Below are 27,926 nucleotides of genomic sequence, written 5' to 3'. Positions count from 1 at the left end.
AAAAGTCCTTTTGTTTATGTTTGTAACTCCAAGAAAACATATTTATTCTTTGATCTTTCCTCCTCTTCCACCACGGCATGTGCATCATGTAGGTCTTGGAGAATACTGAAGAGCTTTGATAGTCCATCTACTTTCTTCTTGTCTGTAAGATCAAAACAGTCCTTTATTTATGAGAAGCTGCCATATGCCAGAGAACAAAGGGTACATGTGAGTGGTGTTTTAACATGGACACTAATCGTTAAATAAAATGGAAAAAGAAAGCAGTGTTGTTTTGGCATTAATTATATATTATTATAATATTTATTGATATTTACAATTAGCTTTTTTATTTTTATATCTTAATTTTTTTCAATTGTGCTTTTGTTATGAGCTTTTGTAATTTTATTAGTTTTTTTTAATATATTTCTATTTAGCTTCAGTTTGATTTATTTTGGTTTTAGTAATTTTAACACTTAAAGGTGACATAGCATGAAAATCTGACTTTTTCCATGTTTAAATGCTATAATCAGGTCCCCGGGCATCTATCAACCAGGAAACGTGAAAAAGATTAACCTAGTAAGTTATTATAACGGATTGTCTATTTACTCGTATCACATCGGAAAGGAAATAATCAACACGTTGAAAATAAAGTATTGTCTATAGGGTTAGGGTAGGTGTAGGGAGGGCTTTACAGTCCCAATAAGGTGGCATCCATTTTATAACTTGAATTAAAACTATAATTTACACTCAATATGTTATTACTGCATACTGTTTTATAATGTACCAGAATACTGAGGTGCAGATAATTGCCACTATTTGCATTAAGTAGTACAAAGCACTACCAAGCATATGAGCATGTTCTAGTACACCCCCAAAACAAAATATGCTATTTTTACAGTGTAAATAACATCTAATCGCTATTATGTTTATAAACAGCATGATTTCAGTGCAACAGACATGATAATCAAAACCAAACCGATGTTTTTTAGCAGAGTATCTGAGGTATGAGCTGTAAAGGCACAGCCCTATTCTGGAAAAGGGGGTGGGAAGCAGCAGTTCATTTGCATTTAAAGGGGTCCTATTATGCTCTTTTACAAGTCTTGATTTTGTTTTGGGGGTGTACTAGAACATGCTCATATGCTTGGTGGTTCGAAAAACGCAAACGGCTCAATTAGTTCCGGGTTTGATGAAGGCCCACATTCCGACAAACAAAATGTGTTGTGATTGTTAGCTGTCCCAGTGCATTGTGATTGGCAAACAGCTTAGATGGTGTTTCAGTACTGCCCCGCCCCTTGCCAAAGCAGCAAGTTCGTCAATATTGTCATATCAAGTCAGACCCCGAGAATATTGAGGATCGCGCAGAACCTTTGCATGCACGGATATTGCAAGACATTAAAGTGGTAACGTACGGAAGTTCTAAGCGGCCATGCATTATTATAATTTTTCTGTCTTGTTTTCTCGTGATCTCGACATAACAAAAGTTGTTTTGTCGTTATGACGACTTAATTTTCTCGTGATCTCGACATAACGAAAGTTGTTTTGTCGTTATGACGACTTAATTTTCTCGTGATCTCGACATAACGAAAGTTGTTTTGTTGTTATGACGACTTAATTTTCTCGTGATCTCGACATAACGAAAGTTGTTTTGTCGTTATCACGACAATTTTCTCTGTGCATTCGGCATGAGAAAATGCTATAGAAGCAGCATCATCGCAGCATCATGGATGATCGTATTCGCTTTTACTTTGATCAGGGACTCACTCAAACTGAAATAATAAAAATATGGTATAAGTACCATCCCAAATATTGAAGGTATTGTGTGTGTGACCGACTACATTGATCCATGATAGAATACTTTTCATGCATATTCATACTCGGCCATTTTAGCTCTGTGTCTGTCAGTGATTGACGACTTACACATAAGTGTTCGACACTTGAGAAGGAGGCTGTCGGGTCTGCAACTTTATCGTCGAAGACAATATAGCGACCCTGATTTTCTCACGATAGCTACAATTACGTCGTGAGAAAACGGTTTTTAGGTTGAGATCAACAACTTTCGTTATGTCCAGATAACCACAAAACAACTTTCGTTATGTCGAGATCACGAGAAAATTAAGTCATGATCACGAGAAAACAAGACAGAAAAATTATAATAATGCATGGCCGCTTAGAACTTCCGTAGTAACGTTTATGTTGTTGTTGTTTTTATTTTTTGGCTAAATCACGTTTTCGATAGGATGTCAACAACAGCTTAAAAATAACTGCATTTACTATGTACAGATATGTGCAATGGTAATATGTATTATGTTTATTGTTGTTTAAACATTATAACATGAATTGCAGTGAAATATATTTATACCATAGTCCCACAGAGTTCTACTATTTGTGGAGGCATATATATACAAATTAATTCTCTGCCAGCGGCTGTAGGAGTGGGAGAGACCGAGGTTTCCCCGGTACGCTGTACACAAAGCAGAGCTCCGCTCACAAACGCCACTTTATCAGACATTACATGCAAGATGAAATGAAATTGACAACCAAAATTTTCTGAAGACAGTCGGTTTCCTTCAGAAATACAGTGATATAAAAACACCCGCACCGGGTTTTGATTTTGAAACGTGCAGTGCTCAACCAAGCATTCTCCCCACCTGCCAAACATTAGAATTTCCGTAGGTGGGATTTCTTTTTATGATATTCTAATGGGCCGCTTTGTGATATCACAAACACTGTAGTCCAAATGAGCAATTTGTTGTAGTTCTTGAAAAGGTATTTTTTTTAAACTAAACCACACTACACACTGAATAAAATTCAAAAAGTGAAAAAGCATAATAGGACCCATTTAAAGAGACATGCGTGAAAATAGCATGTTTCTGCTTCCACTCAAAATAGCCATTTTCAAAATGATACAATAAATGTTCTGGGGGGTATTTTGAGCTTTTGAGATGAAACTTCACAGACACATTCTGGGTACACCTGAGACTTATATTTCATCTTGTAAAAAGGGGCATAATAGGCTAATAGGCCTCCTTTAAACTTATTTTAATTATCAAATGCAACATTTCTAATTTTTCCATTTAAATTTTCTATCCAAAAATGTTATATTTTATTTTATTTCAGCTTTATTTCAAATACCTAAAATGTTTTTAATAGTCAACGATAACAATACAGAAAAAAGCAGGCTTGAAAACTTACCTCTTAGTGAATCTGCCTCCTTAACTCCCTGCTGCTCTCTCAACTTATAATACTTATCTCTGCAAAGAAGTAGAAGACATTTTTAGATGACCTGGACTTATAGCTAATTGACATGGATTTTAGACAAGAATAGAAGGTATTACAAAAATTATAAACACATTGAACTGCATTCAATTTAATTGTAATTATTATTTTTGTATAGAATTATGTGTTTGATGTCAATCTTTTCAGCTGACATAAATTTATACACAGGCGCAGTATGTTAATGCTACATTACCGCATGGCATGCTGGACACTACACAGATGTTGGTAGATGATACATCTAGGTCCATTGGGTCATACCACTCCTGCAGAGTCACTCCATGCCTGGTTTTATCACAGCCTGGATCTATAAACAAAGATCTTATAAGTTCAGTTTTTTTTTTAATGATATATACTTTTATTCAGCAAGGACACAATAAACTGATGAAATGTAATGGTAAAGACATCTGTGACCCTGAACCACAAAACCAGTCATAAGGGTCAATTTTTCGAATTGAGACTTCATCTGAAAGATGAATAAATAGGCTTTCCATTGATGTATGGTTTGTTAGGATTGCTGAGATACAACTAGGCCTATTTGAAAATCTGGAATCTAAAGGTGCAAAAAAACTCAAAATACTGAGGAAAATCACCTTTAAAGCTGTCCGAATGAAGTCCTTAGCAATGCATATTACTAATCAAAAATTAAGTTTTTATATGTTTATTTACGGTAGGAAATTTACAAAATATCTTCATGGAACATGATCTTTACTTCATATCCTAATGATTTTTGCCATAAAAGGAAAATCGATAATTTTGACCCATACAATGTATTGTTGGCTACTGCTACAAATGTACCCGTGCTACTTATGACTGGTTTTGTGGTCCAGGGACACATTTATAATTTAATAAAAGATTTCCATTACAAATAAATATTGTTCTTTTAAACTTTCTAATCACCAGAGTATCATAAAATAAAATCTACGACAGTTTCCACAAAAATATTAAGCAACACAATTGTTTTCAACATTGATAATAGTAAGAAATGTTTATTGAGCATCAAATCAACATATTAGAATGATATCTGAAAGATCATGTTACAATGAAGACACTGAGAGGTGCTAAAAATTCAGCTTTACCATCACAGGAATGCATTACATATTACAAATTCAAAATACACTCACCTAAAGGATTATTAGGAACACCTGTTCAATTTCTCATTAATGCAATTATCTAATCAACCAATCACATGGCAGTTGCTTCAATGTATTTAGGGGTGTGGTCCTGGTCAAGACAATCTCCTGAACTCCAAACTGAATGTCAGAATGGGAAAGAAAGGTGATTTAAGCAATTTTGAGCGTGGCATGGTTGTTGGTGCCAGACGGGCCGGTCTGAGTATTTCACAATCTGCTCAGTTATTGGGATTTTCACGCACAACCATTTCTAGGGTTTACAAAGAATGGTGTGAAAAGGGAAAAACATCCAGTATGCGGCAGTCCTGTGGGCGAAAATGCCTTGTTGATGCTAGAGGTCAGAGGAGAATGGGCCGACTGATTCAAGCTGATAGAAGAGCAACTTTGACTGAAATAACCACTCGTTACAACCGAGGTATGCAGCAAAGCATTTGTGAAGCCACAACACGCACAACCTTGAGGCGGATGGGCTACTACAGCAGAAGACCCCACCGGGTACCACTCATCTCCACTACAAATAGGAAAAAGAGGCTACAATTTGCACGAGCTCACCAAAATTGGACGGTTGAAGACTGGAAAAATGTTGCCTGGTCTGATGAGTCTCGATTTCTGTTGAGACATTCAGATGGTAGAGTCAGAATTAGGCGTAAACAGAATGAGAACATGGATCCATCATGCCTTGTTACCACTGTGCAGGCTGGTGGTGGTGGTGTAATGGTGTGGGGGATGTTTTCTTGGCACACTTTAGGCCCCTTAGTGCCAATTGGGCATAGTTTAAATGCCACGGCCTACTTGAGCATTGTTTCTGACCATGTCCATCCCTTTATGGCCACCATGTACCCATCCTCTTGATGGGTACATGGTGGCCATCAAGAGGTCTCTTGAACATGACAATGAGTTCACTGTACTAAAATGGCCCCAACAGTCACCAGATCTCAACCCAATAGAGCATCTTTGGGATGTGGTGGAACGGGAGCTTCGTGCCCTGGATGTGCATCCCACAAATCTCCATCAACTGCAAGATGCTATCCTATCAATATGGGCCAACATTTCTAAAGAATGCTTTCAGCACCTTGTTGAATCAATGCCACGTAGAATTAAGGCAGTTCTGAAGGCGAAAGGGGTCAAACACAGTATTAGTATGGTGTTCCTAATAATCCTTTAGGTGAGTGTATATTAAAATGGAAAAACTTTTTTTTACTTTATGTTTCATCCAATAAAATTATTTTTGGTGAACATAACAATGTTACCCATCCCCCAAAATGTTTTATCATCAATATTTGCAGTACCTGATTTCTCCTTCCGATGGCAGCAGCTCCATCTGTCTGCTTTATAGATGCCAGGATGATAGCAGCTCATAGTATTTGTGTTGTGACTGCAGGCTTTCCTCATAGCTGACAGCCAGTGATTTAACTCATTTACACTCTACAGCCACACAGAGAGACAAAGAGGATGAAACAATGAGACATCAGATAACCCTTTTGAGGTTTTTCAGGGCCCATTCTTATAAGCTCACCAAAAACAAACAAATATCTGAGTCAGTGTCTATACATAGCCACATTCTTGATTTATTTGTGAATGCAGTGCCACACTAACTTTGCAGTCGAGGTACAGGGTCTCCTGCAGGCCAGAATCTTCACTAGAGATAATCTGCATCACGTTGGCACTGCCGAAGCACTTCTCCTCCACCTTCTCTACCGCCCGGATCTTTGGCAGCGAAATAGACGAGCTCTTCTGCAGATTCAGAGAACAGAGTCTACTTAATTAAACTTACGTACTCTGTAATGTATATTGTGTTTCTATAAACAATTTCAGCCACTTTTTAAAAAAAAAAAACTCATATCTCATCTCAGGTATGCTCCTACACTGTAACCAGGTAGACTAGCATTTGAAAATCTGTTGGTTGTGATGGAAATAATGCAGAATATTTGAGGGACATTATTCATTTGTACTAAATTCATATGAAATATTTTAAAATACGATTATTTCATGATTATTATTGTTACAAAACTATTGAAAACATTTTAGTTAATTGAAATAAAGCTGAAGTAAACAAAAATTTCTATATTAGAGGAAAAATGGAATTCATTCGTTAAATTTAGATTTATATTTTATTTATAAATAGAAATACTACCTTTGGACCTCACTGAAATAAGTTTGAGGGGAAGCAAATAAATAAACCGGAAATAAATCAAAACTAAAACTGTAAAAAAAATAAATTAAATGTAAATAGTAATGACAAAAGCACATAACAAAATGACTAAAAATGTAAATAAAAAGATTGAAAATATAAAATAAATGCTAATTCAAAATATTAATAAAACTATGACAGCATAAATATAGTAAAATAATAGTAGTGTTGAATGTAATAGTTTAAAAAATATATAATAATAAAATAATATTTAATTGTTATAATGGATTTTATTATTTTAGGATCAGACCTATACATAAAAGTTATTTGTAAGTAAAATAAAAATGAGTCAGGAGTAATGTTGATCTCATAAGAACAATAATAATGAATATTTTGCTACTCCTTTATGAGTAAATGCGTCCGCGAGTACGACAGAGTGTCTTTACTGAGCGTGACATAGTACTTTGATGTCATGGGCATGCACTTGTTCTTGGTCCTGTGGAGGAAGAGGAAGCCTTCTTTCTCCATAGTGCCACACTGGAGACTCATTCGTGTCTGAAGCTCAAGATCTGTTATAAAAAGTAAAGCAAACAAGAAAGAGAGCAAGAGAAGTGAATGAAATTAGGGTCTTGACTATCAGCTCCATCTCTTAAGGGTCTGTTCATTTTTGGATGAACTACACAATTAAACTTGCAGCTCCAAAAAGAAAATTAAAAATGATAAAAAATGGAGCTTAATTATCTAAAGATTGATCAGATATGACAGGTATGAATGAGTCTCCAGCCAAGCACTAGTATCCACTCAATTTTTCATCTAATGAGTAATTTATCACAGCTCACCCTCTGACTCATGGCAGTTGACCAGTTTAGTGATGAAGTCTTTGAGCTGGGTGATGCCTTGCTGTATGGCTGGCTGCTCTTTAGAGTGTCCATATTCCCAATGGTCTGCACGGCCTGAGGAAACAGGCAGTCACAATGACGTAAGATGGAATATGTTAACCATAATAAGCTCTATGAATGTTCTGAGGTCATAATCCGTGACTATATTGTGACCTAAATAGTGGATATTATTGCAGAAGTGAGTGCAACATGTATCCTCCGTTAACTGAAAGGATCTGAGCTTGATTTGTGTTATATGAAAGTGATATAAGTTACTGTAGATATGTGTAGATATATAAAAGAATCATACTTTGGCAAGTAGCAGAATTGTGCGGCTCGTACGGGCATCAGCATGTTTCTCTCGCAGGTGAAATAGTTTTGGAGACATAATGGCAGGTGAGATGAACCGCAGGCACAGGAAGCTGGTCACAGCAATGAACTTCACCTTCTGAGGAAACATATACAAACAGGTCATGAAAGTAGCTTAAATATATTTATATATACTTTTTTTCAACCTTTTTAAATGTATGTGTAATCTTTCATGTCAAATCTTTTCATTTATTCAATAAATTAGATTAGAATATTAATACACTACAGGGCTGGTACAATCTATTGAAATCAGTATTAACAAAATGTATCTTTGCACTGCATTAATGCATTATTCTGCTATTACAATGATTGATGTTTAATAGTAAAAATATACTATTTTGAATAAAATATGAAATAATTGAAAAAACAAAATGATTCTTTTAAACTAGAACCACCAGTAGGTGGTCTTAATGAGTGAGCCATTGAATAATTTAGCTGATGGTTCAGCCAGTTTATTCAGAAACGAAGCAAGTGGACTGTCTTTATGAGTGACTCATTGAATCAGACTCAGTCAACCAATTCATTCAAAAATGCAGATTCATTCATTAACAAAACACTGCTGTGAGCTGCTCTGAGACATGCAACTAATCAGCTATGGCTTTGTTTGGAACTATTTTTGTTGGCGATATAGAGCAAAAACAGACAGTATTGCATTAAAAATGTAAGGCACTGAATGTTAACCTTGCTTATTTTTTTAGTTTTATAAAAGCAATATTACATTTGTGATTACATTACATTTGATTACTTTAATTACATTACTTAAAGTAAATACATAAAGTATTTGAAATAGTTACACATCTTATTGCATATATATATATATATATTTATATATTATTATTATTATTATTATTAAATAATATACTTTTTTCGTTCTAATAGCACTATACTGAAAAAATGGTTTTGTGGTTCTGTTCCATTTGCACTTTTCCCATCAAGCACTGGAGCGTGAATAATTAATATGGTTGCATTGTTTGACTGCTTGCTTATTTCATTTAAGTTGTTGTTTTTTTCAGTGTAGGTCAATTTGTATGGAGCCATGAACATGACATGAATATCGTGGCCATGAATTAAGAACATTCCCACAACCTATTAATTTATGGCCATGATTTAATAATTTGTTCCCTCGTTCCCAATTGTTTCCTCCCACACACAAATCATGTGCAGTGCTTCATCATTTAAAGTGTATCAGAGAAAAACATTTATTTCATAATGATATTTCCCCCCATTTCTTTGATCACAGTCTTCTTTGATCATATTTACCAAGGGTTCCAATAATTCTGACCACAACTGTATATATATAGGCTACGACTGATTGACCAAGATGGCGGCGCGTACACATCGCGAGGCTCAGCGTCTCTCCAGTTTTTGCAATTTTGCAGTATTTTTCCCGCTCATCTCAGGGCCTGTTCGCACTGAACAGCTTTGCCTTAACATCATACACCCGACAGGAGCTTTTGGATATCGGTCTGCACTTTTCCAACAGTTTTATAACCAATCATCGACTCATCCCTGAGATCTCCAGAACACCCGAGGCTACGCATTCTGCTCGGCCGGGCGGAGGTGCTCACAGGCAGCACCGAGATCGTAAACAAAGGCGGGGGAAGCACGGAGGGCTAAGAGCTAAGCTAAAGCTAACACTGCACCGGCTCTCTTTACCCAGCATTTTCCTCGCTAATGTGCGGTCATTGGTGAACAAAATGGATGAGATACGACTTCGCATCACCCATAGTAAGAAACTTTTGGACTGCAATGTCATGGTTTTCACTGAAACATGGCTACATAGCGACATACCAATAATGTTATTGATCTAACCGGACGCTACACGCTCCGAGCAGATAGAACGGCAGATGACTCCGGCAAGACCAGAGGCGGAGGATTGTGCATTTATGTAAACAAAGCTTGGTGTACGAACTCTGACATTGTTGGAAGACACTGCTCACCTAACCTAGAGTTTCTCATGGTTAAGTGTAGACCTTTCTATCTGCCACGGGAGTTCACTTCCACCATTATAACTGCAGTCTATATTCCCCCGGATGCTAATGCCAAGCTTGCTATGAACGAACTGCATGCGGCCATTAGTAAACAACAGACTGTACACCTGGAGGCTGCATTTATTGTTGTAGGTGATTTTAATCACTCCAACTTAAAGACAGTGCTCCCCAAATTCCATCAGCATGTCTCCTGCCATACTAGAGGAGACAAAACTTTGGATCATGTTCACACAAACATTGCTGGAGCTTACATGGCGACTCCCCTCCCCCATCCGGGACAGTCTGATCACCATTCTTTGTTTCTCACCCCCAAGTATTCACCCCTCATCAACCGTGTGAAGCCATCAGTGAAGACCATCAAAAGCCCCTTTCACACAGAGATTCCGGAAAATACACGGGTAATGTGTTCCGGCAATTGTTCCCGGGTCGTTAGATTTGCTGCATTCACACTGCCACACTGATTTCCCGGAATCTGTGCATGCGTTCACACACAACCCGTAAAAGTCCCGGAATGACACGTGACGTCATGTGACGTATAATGTACGAGTCGAAAACGCTAGACAGCCAAGAAACAGGACGAACGTCAAGAGGCAAAGCGGAAGTGTTTGTACTGCTTTATAAACTGCGCACATTTTTGTTTATTTTAGTATTTTATTTTGTTATTCACCGCTCTCCGAGTTTAAAACACAGACTAGTCCCTCCGGCACTGCAGGGCTGTATTATTGAAAACACCTGCTCAAAGAGTCGCACAATAACTACGTCATCACTATGACACATCCGTTACGGCATTGGCTACGGGTTTTGTTCACACAGCGCTCGTTCCTGGACTGAACCCGGCAATGTTACTAGGTCCCCAACCCGGGATTGATCCCAGAATCAATCCCTGTACGTGGTTGCGTTCACACAGAAGGCACTCCGGCAATTTTCCGGGACCGACGTGTAGTGTGAAAGGGGCTAAATTGTGGCCAGTGGGAGCAGAGTCTGTACTTCAGGACAAGTTTCAACACACGGACTGGAGTATGTATGCTTCTCAGGCTGCCAGTGGCTCTCACACAGACATTGATATCTATACCACCTCTGTACTGGATTACATCAATACCTCCATTGACAGTGTTACAACAGAGAAACAGATCACAACGTACCCTAATCAGAAGCCATGGATGAACAAGGAGGTGTGGCTCCAACTGAAAGCCCGCAACACTGCTTTCAGATTAGATGACGCTCAGGCCTACAGCATATCCAGGGCTAACCTGAAGAGGGTCATCAAGAAGGCCAAGCACTGCTACAAGCTAAAGGTAGAGGAACATTTTTCCAACTCTGACCCCCGACGCATGTGGCAGGGCATCCAGGTCATCAGTGACTACAAGCCATGCAACTCCACTCCGACGGTCACAGACGTCTCCTTCCTTAATGAGCTAAATTACTTTTATGCTTGCTTTGACAATAACAACAAGAAGACAGCCACCAAGATCACACTCTCAGGAGACCATCAGACCCTCAAACTCACCTCCACAGATGTCTGCACAGCACTGAGCCGGATCAATGCATGCAAGGCTGCTGGCCCCGACGGCATTCCTGGACGTGTGCTCAGGACATGTGCAGAGCAGCTCGCAGGGGTCTTCACAGACATTTTCAACCTGTCCCTCACCCAAGCAACTGTGCCAACATGTTTTAAGTCCACATCCATTGTGCCAGTGCCGAAACACTCCTCCCCGACGTGCCTGAATGACTACCGCCCCATAGCACTCACACCCATTGTTATGAAGTGCTTTGAGCGACTGGTCCTGGCACACCTCAAGAACTGCCTCCCACCCACACTGGACCCACACCAATTTGCCTATTGAAGCAATAGGAGCACTGAGGATGCAGTATGCACAGTACTGCACTCGGTACTCACACACTTGGATAACAACAACACATATGTACAGATGTTGTTTGTTGATTTCAGCTCAGCATTCAACACCGTCATTCCCTCCAAGCTGACCACTAAACTTGGAGACTTGGGTGTTAACACCTCCCACTGCAGCTGGATTATGGACTTTCTGACCAACAGACCTCAGCATGTTAGGTTAGGCCACACCTGCTCCACCACCATCACACTCAACACCGGCGTACCACAGGGCTGTGTGCTGAGCCCATTTCTCTACTCCCTCTACACCCATGACTGCAGGCCTGTGTATGGATCCAACTCCATCATCAAGTTTGCAGATGACACCACAGTGATTGGCATCTTCAGAGACAACGATGAGACTGCCTACAGGGAGGAGGTACAGCACCTGGCTGCATGGTGCGCTGACAATAGCCTGCTCCTCAACACCAGCAAGACAAAATAACTTATTGTGGACTTCAGGAAGAAGAAAAGGGGCACGCATGACCCCATCCACATTAACTGGATGGTTGTTGAACGTGTCTCCAGCTCCAAATTCCTGGGAACCCACATCTCGGAGGACCTGACCTGGACCACCAACACATCCAGCCTAGTCAAGAAGGCTCACCAACGCCTCTTCTTCCTTAGGACACTGAAGAAGAACCACTTGTCTCCAGCCATCCTGGTGAACTTCTACCGGTGTGTGATCGAAAGAATACTGATCAACTGTATTACAGTCTGGTATGGGAACTGCTCAGTTGCTGTTGCTGACCGCAAGGCACTGCAGAGGGAGGTGAAAACCGCCCAGCGTATCACAGGGACACCACTTCCTGCCATTGAGGACGTCCAGAGAAAACGTTGTTTACGTCGAGCTCGCTGCATTCTTAAGGACTCCTCTCCCTGATCATAGACTGTTTAACTTACTGCCCTCTGGGAGGCGCTTCAGGAGCCTCCGAACAAAGACCAGCAGACTCAGGAACAGCTTTTCCCCTAAAGCTGTCTCCCTACTGAACTCTGCCCGATGATACTCCCTCACACACCACTACAAACTCTTCACCCTTCCCCATCGTTTAAAAAAAAAAAAAAATCCATCTACACACTGAGTACTATGTACTGGAAATTTTTATTTTCTATGCACTTTCAGTGTTCATTGCACTAGTGTTTATATATCTTAATGTATAGCTTATTCATATCCATTTGTAATTATGTTCATAGTTTTTGCTCATACATTTACTGCATAATCCATCTGTATAGTATGTTCATATCACCCATCTGTACAGTGGGTACGGAACGTATTCAGACCCCTTAAATTTTTCACTCTTTGTTATATTGCAGCCATTTGCTAAAATCATTTAAGTTCATTTTTTTCCTCATTAATGTACACACAGCACCCCATATTGACAGAAAAACACAGAATTGTTGACATTTTTGCAGATTTATTAAAAAAGAAAAATTTAAATATCACATGGTCCTAAGTATTCAGACCCTTTGCTCAGTATTTAGTAGAAGCACCCTTTTTATCTAATACAGCCATGAGTCTTTTTGGGAAAGATGCAACAAGTTTTTCACACCTGGATTTGGGGATCCTCTGCCATTCCTCCTTGCAGATCCTCTCCAGTTCTGTCAGGTTGGATGGTAAACGTTGGTGGACAGCCATTTTTAGGTCTCTCCAGAGATGCTCAATTGGGTTTAAGTCAGGGCTCTGGCTGGGCCATTCAAGAACAGTCACGGAGTTGTTGTGAAGCCACTCCTTCGTTATTTTAGCTGTGTGCTTAGGGTCATTGTCTTGTTGGAAATTAAACCTTCGGCCCAGTCTGAGGTCCTGAGCACTCTGGAGAAGGTTTAAGTCCAGGATATCCCTGTACTTGGCCGCATTCATCTTTCCCTCGATTGCAACCAGTCGTCCTGTCCCTGCAGCTGAAAAACACCCCCACAGCATGATGCTGCCACCACCATGCTTCACTGTTGGGACTGTATTGGACAGGTGATGAGCAGTGCCTGGTTTTCTCCACACATACCGCTTAGAATTAAGGCCAAAAAGTTCTATCTTGGTCTCATCAGACCAGAGAATCTTATTTCTCACCATCTTGTGGTCCTTCAGGTGTTTTTTTGTGTCTTGAACTGAGGAGAGGCTTCCGTCGGGCCACTCTGCCATAAAGCCCCGACTGGTGGAGGGCTGCAGTGATGGTTGACTTTCTACAACTTTCTCCCATCTCCCGACTGCATCTCTGGAGGTCAGCCACAGTGATCTTTGGGTTCTTCTTTACCTCTCTCACCAAGGCTCTTCTCCCCCGATAGTTCAGTTTGGCCGGACGGCCAGCTCTAAGAAGGGTTCTGGTCATCCCAAATGTCATCCATTTAAGGATTATGGAGGCCACTGTGCTCTTAGGAACCTTAAGTACATCAGAAATGTTTTTGTAACCTTGGCCAGATCTGTGCCTTGCCACAATTCTGTATCTGAGCTCTTCAGGCAGTACCCATCACCTCATGATTCTCATTTGCTCTGACATGCACTGTGAGCTGTAAGGTCTTATATGGACAGGTGTGTAGCTTTCCTAATCAAGTCCAGTCAGTATAATCAAACACAGCTGGACTCAAATGAAGGTGTAGAACCATCTCAAGGATGATCTGAAGAAATGGACAGCACCTGAGTTAAATATATGAGTGTCACAGCAAAGGGTCTGAATACTTAGGACCATGTTATATTTCAGTTTTTCATTTTTTAATAAATCTGCAAAAATGTCAACAATTCTGTGTTTTTCTGTCAATATGGGGTGCTGTGTGTACATTAATGAGGAAAAAAAAGAACTTAAATGATTTTAGCAAATGGCTGCAATATAACAAAGAGTGAAAAATTTAAGGGGGTCTGAATACTTTCCGTACCCACTGTATATCATACTGATAGTATTTAAAAATTTGTAAATTATGTCCATAGTACTGCCTTATCTGTACATTTCTGTACATATGTAATATATTTATATTGTAGGCACTGTATATCCTGTACCTCTGCTTATTGCACTTCTGGTTAGATGCTAACTGCATTTCGTTGCCCTGCACCTTACATGTGCAATGACAATAAAGTTGAATCTAATCTAATCTAATCTAATATATAGCATGTGACGTGTGTGAATGACGTATTGTCATTTCAGTTCAGGATGAACTAAAAAACAACTTGGAATATAGCGCGTGATTTCTATGGACTATTGTCATCGTGATATATGTTTTCTTCTGGGTTTTTTTAGACAATGAACTGTCATTGAATGGAAAAGAGCTGCATGCCCATTTAAAAGTTATACTTATGTGATCCATGGAAAGTACAGCACACTCCTTTTGAACAATATGAGGGTGGAAAAATAATGAGAGTTTATATTTTAAACACACAGTGTCATACTAATTAAATGCTTTGTGATTTATTTTAAACTATGACAAAGGTCAACTTTAGAATATGAGGAAATCCTCTAAACCAAATCTCTAAATGCTCAAGGAAATGTCTGTACAGTCACCTTTCCCAGAAAGTAATTTCTGCTGACCAGATCCCAGTCCTACACCTCCACACTCAAAAGACCAGTGTCAGCCAGCGTCTCGTCCAGCGCAAACTCAAAACTCTCGTTCCACTGTGGGTAACAGGACTTTTTTAACCACCTGGAGGAAGCGGGGTCATGGTAATCAGTAACAGACAGATCTAAGTGTGTGGCAGATGAAATCAGAAGTATACAGACACAGCCTTACCGCGCTCTCATACGTTTTGCCGTTGTATCTCACACTGACAAAATGATCAGAAGCCCCATTGCTATCCTTTTTTGCAAGATCTCTAGAAACAAAACCGAAAGTACATAAAGCTATTAGACACAAATGCAAATGTAATCTATGAAGATAAAATCTCTGAATCCCCATTCTAGCAGTCAATGCCTGATTCACACACACTGAGATGCTTTTGTTTTCGATTCAGAATCTTTTAAATACATTGTCTGAATAGTATTTACACATCAGATTGTTAACCCTGGCTAAAAAATTTTTTGATGCTGGAGTTTCTTGTTCCAGTTTTCACAAGGTTTACTTCAGACAAGTATACATTTGGCACTAAAATTCTGGGTTTTTGCGGTACTACCATGCTAATTGGCTTGCATTCTTTCACTGATGAAGATTGAACACTCTATTAAAATAAAATACTAAGGTAACACTTATACCTAGGTATAGGGACCTTTTACTATTAACTAGTTGCTTATTGACACGCCTATTATTAACATATTGGCTGTTTATTAGTGCTTATAAAGCACATATTCTGCATGACCATATTCTAATCCTACCCAATACCTAAACTTAACAACTACCTTACTAATTAATAAACAGCAAATTAGGAGTTTACTGAGGCAAAAGTCATAGTTAACGGTTTGTTAATGGCAAGAACTGGACATTAAAATAAAGTGTGACCACCATGAAAAATACTGCCCTAAAAATAAAACAAACTATTTTCCTAATCAACTAACTAAATGGTCATGATATTTATTTTTTCACATGTCACGTGTGGGGTTCCATACTTTAGAAAGCTTCTGTATTTAGGAAATCATGTTTAATATATTTCACTGAAAGACTGACTCGAGGACCATTAAACCACTCAGTCACTGGCTAGTTCTTTTGGCTTTCCTGATGTGGACATGAGGCTTGTTTATTCTTGTGGCCTGATAAGCAGGTTTTCCTCTCAATTAGTATTCCAGTGTATCACTCGTCAAGCTCCATTTTCCTTTATTGCTCTAGTGAGAAGCCCAAAAATAAATTGGGCCTACCAAGGAAACCCATTCCATTTAGCTGCTTTCAGTTTATTCTGTGGAACTAAACATCATTATAGCATTTGATTATGCATACATTTCATATATTTGTTTGAAGCTCAGATGTAATTTGTATCTTCAATACACCAGACAATATGCCAGATTTTTAAAGAGAGAGAGAGAGAGAGAGAGAGAGAGAGAGAGAGATGACCTTAAGTATTCCAGGAAAATACTATATGTTGTTACTCGGTATTGCTCAAACGAAATGAACTGAAAAGAGAATGGAATGCAAAATCACTATAATAGTCTGAAATAGCCCATTGTTCACTTCAATTATCCAACCACTAAAATTAACAACAAAAACATGACATTCATACAGACGAATTTGTCTGCAAATTATCTTTTTAAAATAAAGAACAGAACCAGGAAAAATAAGCTAAAGTCAACTAAATTTAACTGAACATCTATTTTCTAGAAGCAATTTTTCCACTCATATATATAGTCATGCATTGAGACAGCTTCACTGAAATGAGGTAGGAAGCATTGGCTGACAGTTAAAGACCTGCCTCATAAATATGTTCAAAAACAGTGGCCTACACGCACCGTTATCGGTGTGGTTAGACTATGATTTGACTTATAGCTAACTTGAATGTTCACACCCTGTCAAACAAAGGGAAACTTGAGTGCGCGGCTATTTCTGTTCTCTGTAGAACGTGTACTTTCACTAAATGCTATTTCAGAGCCCTTGGAGAGAAAGGTTATGTGAGGCCATTTTTTTGTTATAGCTGTAGAGAGAGTGAGGGTGAGAAGAGGACAGATGAGGAGAAGAAGAGAACCAGCATAAAGAGTCATTTAAAAGTCAATGAAGGCTGACTTGTGTTACAGTTACTGTTAAATCTTCTTCTATATGCATCTAAGAGATTTATTGGCTCATTTTTATCATACCATGCCTGGTTCGGACATGTACTCCATTAAGATTTTATGTTTTTGATAGAAGTCTCTTATGCTCAGAAAGGCTGCATTTATTTGATTAAAAATACTGTAAAACAATTGTATTGTAAAATATTATTACAATTAAAAAAATTAAATAGAACAATTTTAATTACTGCTCCAGACTTCAGTGTCAAATGATCTTTCAGAAATCCGTCTAATATGCTGATTTGGTGCTCAATTATTATAATAAAAAATGTAATGAAGAGAATTTATGCAACAGATGCATTTATGCATTTATTTGTTCAATAGAAATGTTTTGTAACACTATATGTCTTTACTGACACTTCAGATTCTAACATTCACTTTAATTCATCCTTGATGAAAAAAAAATATTATTTTCCTTTCTTTTTTTCTTATTTACCACAAACTTTTGAATGATGGTGTATCATGGTTTTCACAAATAAAAATAAAATTAGCCATCAAAAACAGTTTTCAACATTGATAATGCTATGAAATGTTTCTTTAACACGAAATCAGCATATTAGAGTGATTTTTGAAGATTCATGTGACACTGAACACTGGCGTAATGATGCTGAACATTCAGCTTGGCCATCTCATTTTTTATTTTTATTTTTATTTTTTTTAATATATGTCTTAAATTAGAAGTCATTTTAAATTGCAATTATATTTCACAACATTTCTGTTTTTACTGTACTTTTGATCAAATAAAAGCAGCCTTGGCGAGCATAACAAGACTAATTTCAGTATTTCAAAAATCTTAATTATTCCAAACTTTTGATAGTGTATGGAAGTACATATGGTCATAGACAACAAATTGTAGGGAACCAGCTAAAGAACTGTTGCGAGCAAGATTCGAACCAGCATTATCCACATGAGAACCAAAACTCAATATGTTGAAAAGTGCACTAACTCTGACAAAGCTTCTGCAGTCCTAAAATGAGTCTAGGTTTTCTGCGCAACATTTAACGGGCTCTCAATCATGTTTAGGCTATTGTTAACGTTAACAAGCTGAGCCACATATCCAAACAATCATTATTATACCTTATCTCTCTGAGACACCAACACAGTGAACTAAACAATGGTAATGAATGGTGTCATTTCGCTTTTCTATTCCATCACGGATGGCCTGCGTTGTGTGACTGGTCATCAACACGTCACAGGGGGTACAAAGAGTGATGCTCTCTTCCATTTTGTGTCATGATAATGGATAACCTTGCCATGTCCTTGCCCCTCAGGCACAACACACATGAGTTGCAAGCCCAGACAACCACAATGACTCACCAGCACCAATCTCAAAACACCACCTCACAGGAACCCCACTAAAACGTGTGGTCATAGTACACGAGGGAGTCCTATTACATTTGATTTCAAGTCAGTTCATGCAGTTTTTCTAATCAGTATTGTTGCCTTGTTTTCAGAGTAAATAAATTACATCTGCTTGAGAAACACTTTGAAGAGAATATGGCTGTGATTCATTCCATTCCCTAGTTCTCTATGTTGTGAATCGGTATATCGTGAATTTGGGACATGGATAACTCAATTACCTGTGACACACATGTGAAGTCACACATTAAAACGCAGCTGGTATTATTAACAACATCCCTGTGCATCATGGTTTCTTCCTGTAACTGGAGTACATTGGTGTACAAAAGTACATTGCTGTGAAATGTATGATATTTTTCTTCATATATATATATATATATATATATATATATATATATATATATATATATATATATATATATATATATAATATTAATATCATTTTAAAATGAAAATCAAAATTTTTCAACAGTCATTTTTCTAATTTTCTTTCTTCAGAAATCATTCTAATACTCTGCTTAATATTTTTAGGGAAATATGTGATGCATTTGTGTCATGATTCTTTGATGAATAGAGCATTAACAAAAACAGCATTTGTTTGAAATAAAAGTCAATGCATCCTTCTGTCACGGTGCGCACAGCAGGGAGGAACGAGGAACATGCAGATGAGGATGTAATGGGTGTCTTTACTTCAAATAAGGCAGGGCAAAACAAGGCAAGGCAGACACAGACAGGAACACCGGGGAGTAACGAGTAGACCAGACGAAATCAAACTGAATAGACAGGACTATAAAGACACAGGATAATCATAGATAATGAGACGTACACGGCTGGACAATAATTAACTAATGATCACATTAAACAAGGACAGGAAACAAACCAAATATGGACACAAGAGGCCGGAACGCATGACACACACGACAGAGGACTGACACCTTGCTCAATAAAAGTTCATTTCTTCTAATTAATTTCTCAATTAATTTTCTGAAAAAACAAAAACATAATGAATGGTAGTGTAACATACATAATGACATTCAAATATTAAAACGCTAAAATGAAACATGCAGATCATAAATAAATGAACTATTAAAATAATTCCTTCTAATTCCTGCTGTAACAGAACTGTTTGTTTAGTTTCCTTTTTGTCCTTATTTGGTTCTTCCTGTTTTAGTTTCTGACCTAGTTCTGTTAATTAGTTATATGCATCACCTGTGTTTGATTCAATTATCTTGTTTTCTCGTTTGTTCCAGCCCCTTTATAAGTCCTCAGTTCTGCCTTTGTGTTTGTCTGATCTTAAGTTAACATATGGTAAATGTGAGTTGATGCTAAATAAATATCTCTTTTGTTATTCTTCGTCGAGCGCTCCTTTTCCCTACAACCACGAACCGTTACAGAAGATCAGACCGACACAGAAGATGGGCGAGCTCGCACAATTTTTTGAGCTGGCTCACGCCATCCAGGACCCAGCGAGCTTTGTGATGGCATTTGCGCCTCTCGCCCTCGCCAGCTCACTGGAAGGAGGAACCCTCAAGATGCTGCTCCGGCTCGGGCTCACTTACCACCAACAGCGAGAGCTCCCAGACACCTCAGACCTCGATTGGAGAGAAGCCATCACCCCGAGTCGGAGCCCTACCCACGGCGATGAATGTTCCGCCGGCGACGAGGAGGATACCGTCATCACAGGCGATGAACGTTACGCCGTTTACGGCGATGATGGTCCCGTCCAGCACACCTGAGTTCCCGCTGGTCCCGTCCAGCCCACCTGAGTTCCCGCTGGTTCCGTCCAGCCCACCTGAAGTCCCGCTGGTCCCGTCCAGCCCACCTGAGTTCCCGCTGGTCCCGTCCAGCCCCGCGCCTCCCGTGCGCCCTCTAAAGTCCACGCTGCAAGAGCGCCCTCTAATGTCCGCACTGCAAGAGCACCCTCTAATGTCCGCGCGGCAAGCGCACCCTCTAATGTCCGCGCGGCAAGAGCGCCCTCTAAAGTCCGCGCTGCAAGAGCGCCCTCTAAAGTCCGCGCTGCAAGAGCGCCCTCTAATGTCCGCGCTGCAAGAGCACCCTCTAATGTCCGCGCTACAAGAGCGCCCCTTTGAATCCGCGCTGCAAGAGCGCCCCCAAGTGTCCGCACTGCCAGAGCGGCCCCAAGTGTCCGTGCTGCAAGAGCACCCTCCTGCGTCTCCGCTGGTCCCGTCCAGCTCTCCTTCGTCTCCGCTGGTTCTATCCAGCTTCGCGCCTCCCGTGCGCCCTCAAGTGTCCGCGCTGCAAGAGCGCCCTCAAGTGTCTGCGCCGCAAGAGCGCCCTCACGAGTCCACGCTGCAAGAGCGCCCTCCTGCAACTACGCTGGTCCCGTCCAGCTCTCCTTCGTCTCCACTGGTCCCGTCCAGCTCCGCGCCTCCAGAGCGCCCCCAAGCGCCCCCAAGAGTCCGCTCCTCCCGAGCGCCCCCAAGAGTCCGCTCCTCCAGAGCGCCCCCAAGCGCCCGCTCCTCCAGAGCGCCCCCAAAAACCCGCTCCTCCAATGTGGCCCCCAGAGGGGAACTTTCCCAAATAAATTTTGGGGGGGGGCCATATAGCCGCAGTTTGTGTGGCCAGGCCAAAGGCCAAGGCCACAAAGGACCCAGATCCATCATGGCCTCCCGAGGACCCCGATCCGCCATGGCCGTCCGAGGATCCCGATCCGCCAAGACCGCCCGAGGACCCCGACCCGCCATGGCCGCCCGAGGATCCAGATCCATCATGGCCTTCCAAGGCCCCTGATCCGCCATGGACTCCCGAGTCTCCAGATCCGCCATGGTCTCCCGAATCTCCAATCCTACCATGGCCTCCTAAGGCTCCGGATCCACCATGGATTCCCAAGTCTCCAGATCCGCCATGGCCTCCCGAATCTCCAGTCCTGACATGGTCTCCCAAGGCTCCTGATCCGTCCTGGAGGCTTCCCTGTCCTATCCTGGTCCTGCTCCAGCCTCCAGGACGCCCGCCCCCCCCCTCCCCGATGTTACTGTTATGGTGCGGGACGCACCTTCCGGGAGGGGGGCGATATCTGTAACAGAACTGTTTGTTTAGTTTCCTTTTTGTCCTTATTTGGTTCTTCCTGTTTTAGTTTCTGACCTAGTTCTGTTAATTAGTTATATGCATCACCTGTGTTTGATTCAATTATCTTGTTTTCTCGTTTGTTCCAGCCCCTTTATAAGTCCTCAGTTCTGCCTTTGTGTTTGTCTGATCTTAAGTTAACATATGGTAAATGTGAGTTGATGCTAAATAAATATCTCTTTTGTTATTCTTCGTCGCGCGCTCCTTTTCCCTACAACCACGAACCGTTACACCTGCATTGTGACTCCTGTGTAATACTTCTAAGTTTGAAGGACTATTTAATTTTAATGCACCATTAGGATTGAAAGATAATTACAAAATAAAGCTTTAATTAGGCTATATACATTTTGAATAGTAAATACAAGACAACAGATAATCACTGATTTTGATTGCGGTTTCTGGGATTTTTTTAGTAAGCAAATATTGTTTGTTGCTTGTTTGTCTTATAATGTAAATCTCAGCTTTTTCCACTCTTTCATTAGTAAATGTAATGATTTTCCACTCTTCCATTGTCAAAAATACCTTTAACATTTAGAATCGGGGGTTAATCTACTAGTATTATGAATAGATGTAGCAATATTAACTATATCTTTTAGTTTAAAGTCCACTTTTACGAACATATGACTAAGCGTCTGACTTGAATATTTGTCACAGCTTTCTTGCAACACTTGTCTTGGAGTCTCAATCTTGTTGACACTGAGAAATGCCTTGTTGGCTCTGGATATTGATTTCCCATTTCACCACAGCGAGTGAATAAAGGGTGTGAATGCTCTCTAGGAAATACGGTCTCTTACCTTGAGGTTTAACAGTGAGAAGCTCCTTACTGATTGACACCTTCCCGATGACATCATCTCGGCTGTGAACAGCAAAATGAGCAAACATATGTACTACGTAAGCATTATTTCAATCACAGTTACACTGCTGTTCAATATAATAAAGTTCATATATGAGTAGTTGAAAGAGTGTGATTTCAGAAAACGGCAATTTTTTACAGAAAAATATCACACACTTCACATTCAGTAAGTAGTACATAGTATGTAGGTTCAGACCTGAGAGAGTCCTCATCTAGGACATAAAAAGACACCGTACGAAAGTAGGGAGGAAGATGGACGGTGTATTCTTCACCCCAAAACGGAGACAATGTCTTCCATATTGTTGCTGTCCTAAAAGACGAATGAACAAAAAAAAAATTATTACTCTTTCACATGTGTGAAAAGTTCAAAATCATCCTGGTGTGTCTATAAATGAAAAATGTCATCCTCTAAAATGTTGAACATCTAAATTGTTTTAAGAACAACTAAAAATGAATTAACTAAAACTAAACAATTTAAAAAAATGTTTAACTGAAATGAAGCTAAGATAAAATAAAATATAAATATTAGATAAAAACATAAACTTAAAAAACTGAAATGAAAGTAAGAAATTATTATTGGCAATCACACACACATTGGCAACTAAATTAAATAATAAAAAAAATACTAATATTACTAAAACTGAAAAATAAAAATTAAAAAGCTAAATAGAATTAAAAAAAAAAAAGCAAAAGCACATGGCAAAATCACTACAAATGAAAATAATAGATTAAATACTATAATAATTTATAAATAATACTAAAACAACACTGATCTTACTCGTATACATGAATGAATTAGAAGGAGAGAATGGGTATAAAGATGATGATTTCTATTTAAACAATAACAAAACCAGACAGCAGTTTTATTTTAATCACAGTTGTAGGCAGACAGGTGGTTCGCATAGAAATGTCAATATCTGATCTGAAAAGATTAGCATTTTGTTAATCTCTTCAGGCAAATATGTTTCATAAACACAGCATATCGCATTTTCTCTCTGGCGCCAACAGACTCACAAAGCTTATTTACCACGGTAATGATCCTGTGGAAACAAACATCAGTCTACAATCCATACTTAACCTTTATTTACCTTCAGATTTGGTATTCCAGGGAAAAAAAATTAATTATTGACCCAAAAAAATCGCTGTGGCTCAGAAAACATTCACACTCAGTAACATTCACTGTTGATATCAATAGAGTGATTGTTAAACCTTTCAGTTCAGCTGGAAAATAAGCTATTTTTATAGGCACTTGGAATAAAATGAGTCACAAAAGAGATGGTGGAGCGAATAACAAATAAAACAATGTAATAAATTTAATAAGTTCAGTTCAAAATTCTCACTGCTTTCATTGTGTTAGTGGTTCCTAGCAAGGTCTTCATGCATATAAGCATTTCTTCTACCTTCTACCTCCTACTCTTAAATAGAGCACCAGCAATCAATATGCCCACACTGTACTTATGGTCACAGTGTATATATTTTGCGTTTTGAACCTGACACAGAACAGCCGGATACCCTTTCCAGCCAATCCCCTTCAACTGTACTCACTCAATCTCCTCATCACCAACACGGTACAAAGGCACGCACAGCAGTCAGCATCATTGTCCGGTCTCGTTTGCATGTAGTGGACTCCTACACAACTGATTCAGCTATCGAAGCTATAGCCTTCCAAGTATTATTACCTGTACTCACCTTCTGTGATTCCTTCCAGTGTGTTCTCCTCGCCCTCCATCGTCTCCTTGTCCTCCTCGTCTCCTGGCTCCCCGTTTGGATTAGTCTCTCCGTCCTCCGCGATCTCCTGTACCTGTGAAGCAAGTTACGAATTACCTACCACATCAAGATATCCGAAGATCCCCAAAGACTATAGCACTCAAATTGTAATGTCAGGGAAAAAAATTAAATAAATTATTGCCTCATTATCAATTTTCACGATGCAGTATGGATCACTGCTTCCACTTCTGAAAGTGAAATGAACAATAATGTTATTGCATACTGGCAATGAGATTAATAACTGAGCAATAGTTATTAATCTCATGATTACATATGATTGGTTTATGCAATCAATAATTAATTATATGCTAATTATGATGTTGTTGCTCTCTCAGATCAACAAGGCATGTTTAAATATAGAAAGATAATGTACTTTTATGGTTTACAAGGTTAAAAGAAAAATATTTTTGTACACTTCAAAAGTAATGTTTTAATTAAAACTAAAGATTTTATAGCCTCATTCCATAGAAGAACCTTTTCAAGTCCCACAAAGAATCTTCCTTTCTGGAGCTTTAAAAAACCTATGAAAGAACATTTATTAATCTTTAATTTCACAGAATCGTTATCAATCCAACCATGATATTAATGAGATTCCAGAGGAAAGCCATTTATGGGGTCAAAAACTTTCAGAGATATATTTAAAAATCTAGTTTAAGAACACGTGTGCCAAATTCATAGAAATGTAGTCTTTGTATTCATGTTGGTTATTATAGAGTTTTTTTTCCCCTTTTAAAAATATCATGAATTAGTCATTCATAAATCATTAAGCTTTTGGAGAGCTGCTGCACATGACATTTTACAAACTGAACTAACTGTGTCATAAAAAGGTCAAATTATGTCATATTTTAAGAGAATTATTGATATTGACACATGATCTTCAAGGGTCCTCTCTATTATAATAATTTCCTTTTTTACGTTTTTTATTTTATTTTTTTGCACATTGGTCTCTTCACATTACTTTGTTGCTCACACAACATGACTTTGATTTGGCATAAAAATAAAATAATATTTCACCAAAACTCCTTCATGGACCATTTTCACAGACTGTGATGTGTTTCAATGATCATCTGCATCACTTTAAACCAAAAAGTGCTCTTAGTATTATATTGCATCAAATCACAAAAAAATACTAATGCTGCTGTGAGGAAGTTTTCAATTCAACAGCTACAGTAGCGACAGTAAATTTGATATTGTTCGCTCTTCTGACTAACATTGTCAGAATCAGGTGCTACATCAAACAGCACTGTAGCTTGGCAGTTGAACCACATACTATCATTCTCATGCCACCTGCAGGAGCAGGATATCGCATTTGTAGCAACAGCCAAAAATACATTGTATGGGTCAAAATAATAAATTTTTCTTTTATGCCAAAATCACAAGGATATTAAGGAAAGATCATGTTCCATGAAGATATTTTGTAAAGTACCTATCGTTAATATATAAAAACTTAATTTTTGATTAGTAATATGCATTGCTAAGGACTTCATTTGGACAACTTTAAAGGCGATTTTCTTAATATTTAGATTTTTTTTGCCCCCTCAGATTCCAGATTTTCAAATAGTTGTATCTCAGCCAAATATTGTCCTATAACAAATCATATATCAATAGAAAGCTTATTTATTGACCATTATAACTGGTTATGTGGTCCAGGGTCACATGCAATACATTAAAACATGACAAAGAACCAATTTCAGATGCAACAAGGATTTGTCAAATATTGCATTTTAATGCATTTTAACTATGTTTACAATTATTCCTGAAAACATAAAATGGATTATAACATACTTTGTTTATGAATACATTTATAATGCATTATACTTAAAGACTTTACGTAAAGTGTTGCTCAATTGTTTAACTATCTTAAAAACAAAGTTGCTGAAAAACATATTGCAATGGCCTACAGGATGTCAGTCTTCATGTGTACATTGATATCTCAGTCACACTTTATTCCAAGGTCCAATTCTTGCTATTAATCATTAATTATTTCTTTCAGTAAACTCCTAATTTGCTGCTTATAAATAGTTAGTGAGGTTGTTGTTAAGTTTAGGTTTTAGGTAGGATTAGGAATATAGAATATGCAGAATATGTGCTTTATAATCACTAATAAACAACCAGTATGTTAATAATAGGCATGTTAATAAGCAACTAAACAGTGAGAATTGGTACCTAAAGTGTTACTGACATCTCAGGATATCATGTAATTAATTTCATTCAAATGTTTAATTGATTGACACTCCTGTTAATTTTACACACACATCTTTGGTATCTCTGAGACCACAGACATAACATTAAAGTCATCTCAACAGAACATGAGTGTCAGGTGGGTTCTGCGTCATATGAATACAGCTTGATATGTCTGCATGACAGCATAGCTCATCTGTCTGAAGGGTTCATTTGTTATTTTGTGATTCTGGTTCAGACTATCATCTCTTGCAGGAGCGCACAACTATGTCAGCTGTAAAGTTTAGCTGTAACTGATTAACACTGAGCCTCATTCTGAATACAGATCTAACAGTCAATGGATAAATAAGAAGTAACACGAACAAGATGAATTTGCTCTCAAACTACAGCTAGGTCTAAGGCTGCACAATCAATTAAAAATATAGCTGAAATTGCAACATGGTGTATAGTGTCATTATTAAATTTGAAGATATTCTCAAGTTTTAGATAAAACTTTTGAATAAATTAAGACAGTCAGACAGTTGTAGTGTAAAAATTACTATTTATATATTAGGCTATTATTTCTAATATTTCGATTTTTATTTTACAGTAAAATATAACAATATTTCTTATTTCATTTAATAATTTTATTTAGTCAAATAAATAATAGAATAAAAAAGCATTATGTAAGGGATAATGTACATCCAGCCGGTTGTTATCGCAGAATAAACCTTTATTATATAACCTTTATCACGCTTATTACATGGCTAATTTCCACAAAACTAAATAAATAGACACAAAATATTGATTTGACTTGAAATATTTGAACTCAAAGCTTCAGTGAAGAAAGCAAATGGCGAGTTCAAACTAGACGGACATTAAGAGATATGGTACAGTCATACTACATTTCACTACATGAATAATTATGGTAATGAAAGACACTGATTTAAGATGAAAGTGTTTTAAAATTTGTTATTTATCTTACAATCCATTACAGTGTACAATCATAGCAAAACGGCAGCAACTGTGTTTGTATGAAACAAGAGAGAGCGAGTCCTCAACACCAGGATAACGTAATTAAATATTTGTACAGAGAATATTGATTTGAGTTTTAATATTTGATTAGCCAACCAAACGTTCCCAGCAAGCGAATAGCGCTGACTGCAGTTACCCGGATGAGCAGATGTTATTAGTTTTTACCGGTTGTTATCAGGGAATAACATACCTCAGAATGTGGTGACTGACCAATCAGAATCGAGCGTTCCACAGAGCTGTGCGATGAAATATAATAATATAATATGATAATAATAAATTCTTATTATTGTTGTTATTTTATATCCAAGTTGATATTAATTACGAAAACTACAAACAAAACATCATGATGACTGACAACAATAT

General features: G+C 38.4%; 1 pseudogene across 1 annotated transcript; it reads right to left on the bottom strand.

Moving 5' to 3' along the window:
- Positions 1-14: 14 nt before the first annotated feature.
- On the bottom strand, positions 15-27,751 carry LOC306870725 (ras GTPase-activating protein 4-like; annotated as a pseudogene). Its single transcript has 14 exons — positions 27,729-27,751; positions 24,500-24,556; positions 22,798-22,911; positions 22,543-22,604; positions 15,351-15,460; positions 15,125-15,263; positions 7,705-7,842; positions 7,356-7,469; positions 6,917-7,085; positions 5,982-6,114; positions 5,675-5,810; positions 3,449-3,559; positions 3,172-3,230; positions 15-142 (listed from the first exon to the last, which is right to left on the bottom strand). The product of its transcript is annotated as a ras GTPase-activating protein 4-like (transcript).
- Positions 27,752-27,926: the final 175 nt, after the last annotated feature.

This window comes from Barbus barbus, assembly GCF_936440315.1.
Source record: "Barbus barbus genome assembly, chromosome: 6".
Taxonomy (NCBI): Eukaryota; Metazoa; Chordata; class Actinopteri; order Cypriniformes; family Cyprinidae; genus Barbus; species Barbus barbus.
Note: the sequence above shows the minus strand (reverse complement) of the source record. Positions and strands in the feature narration are given on the sequence as shown.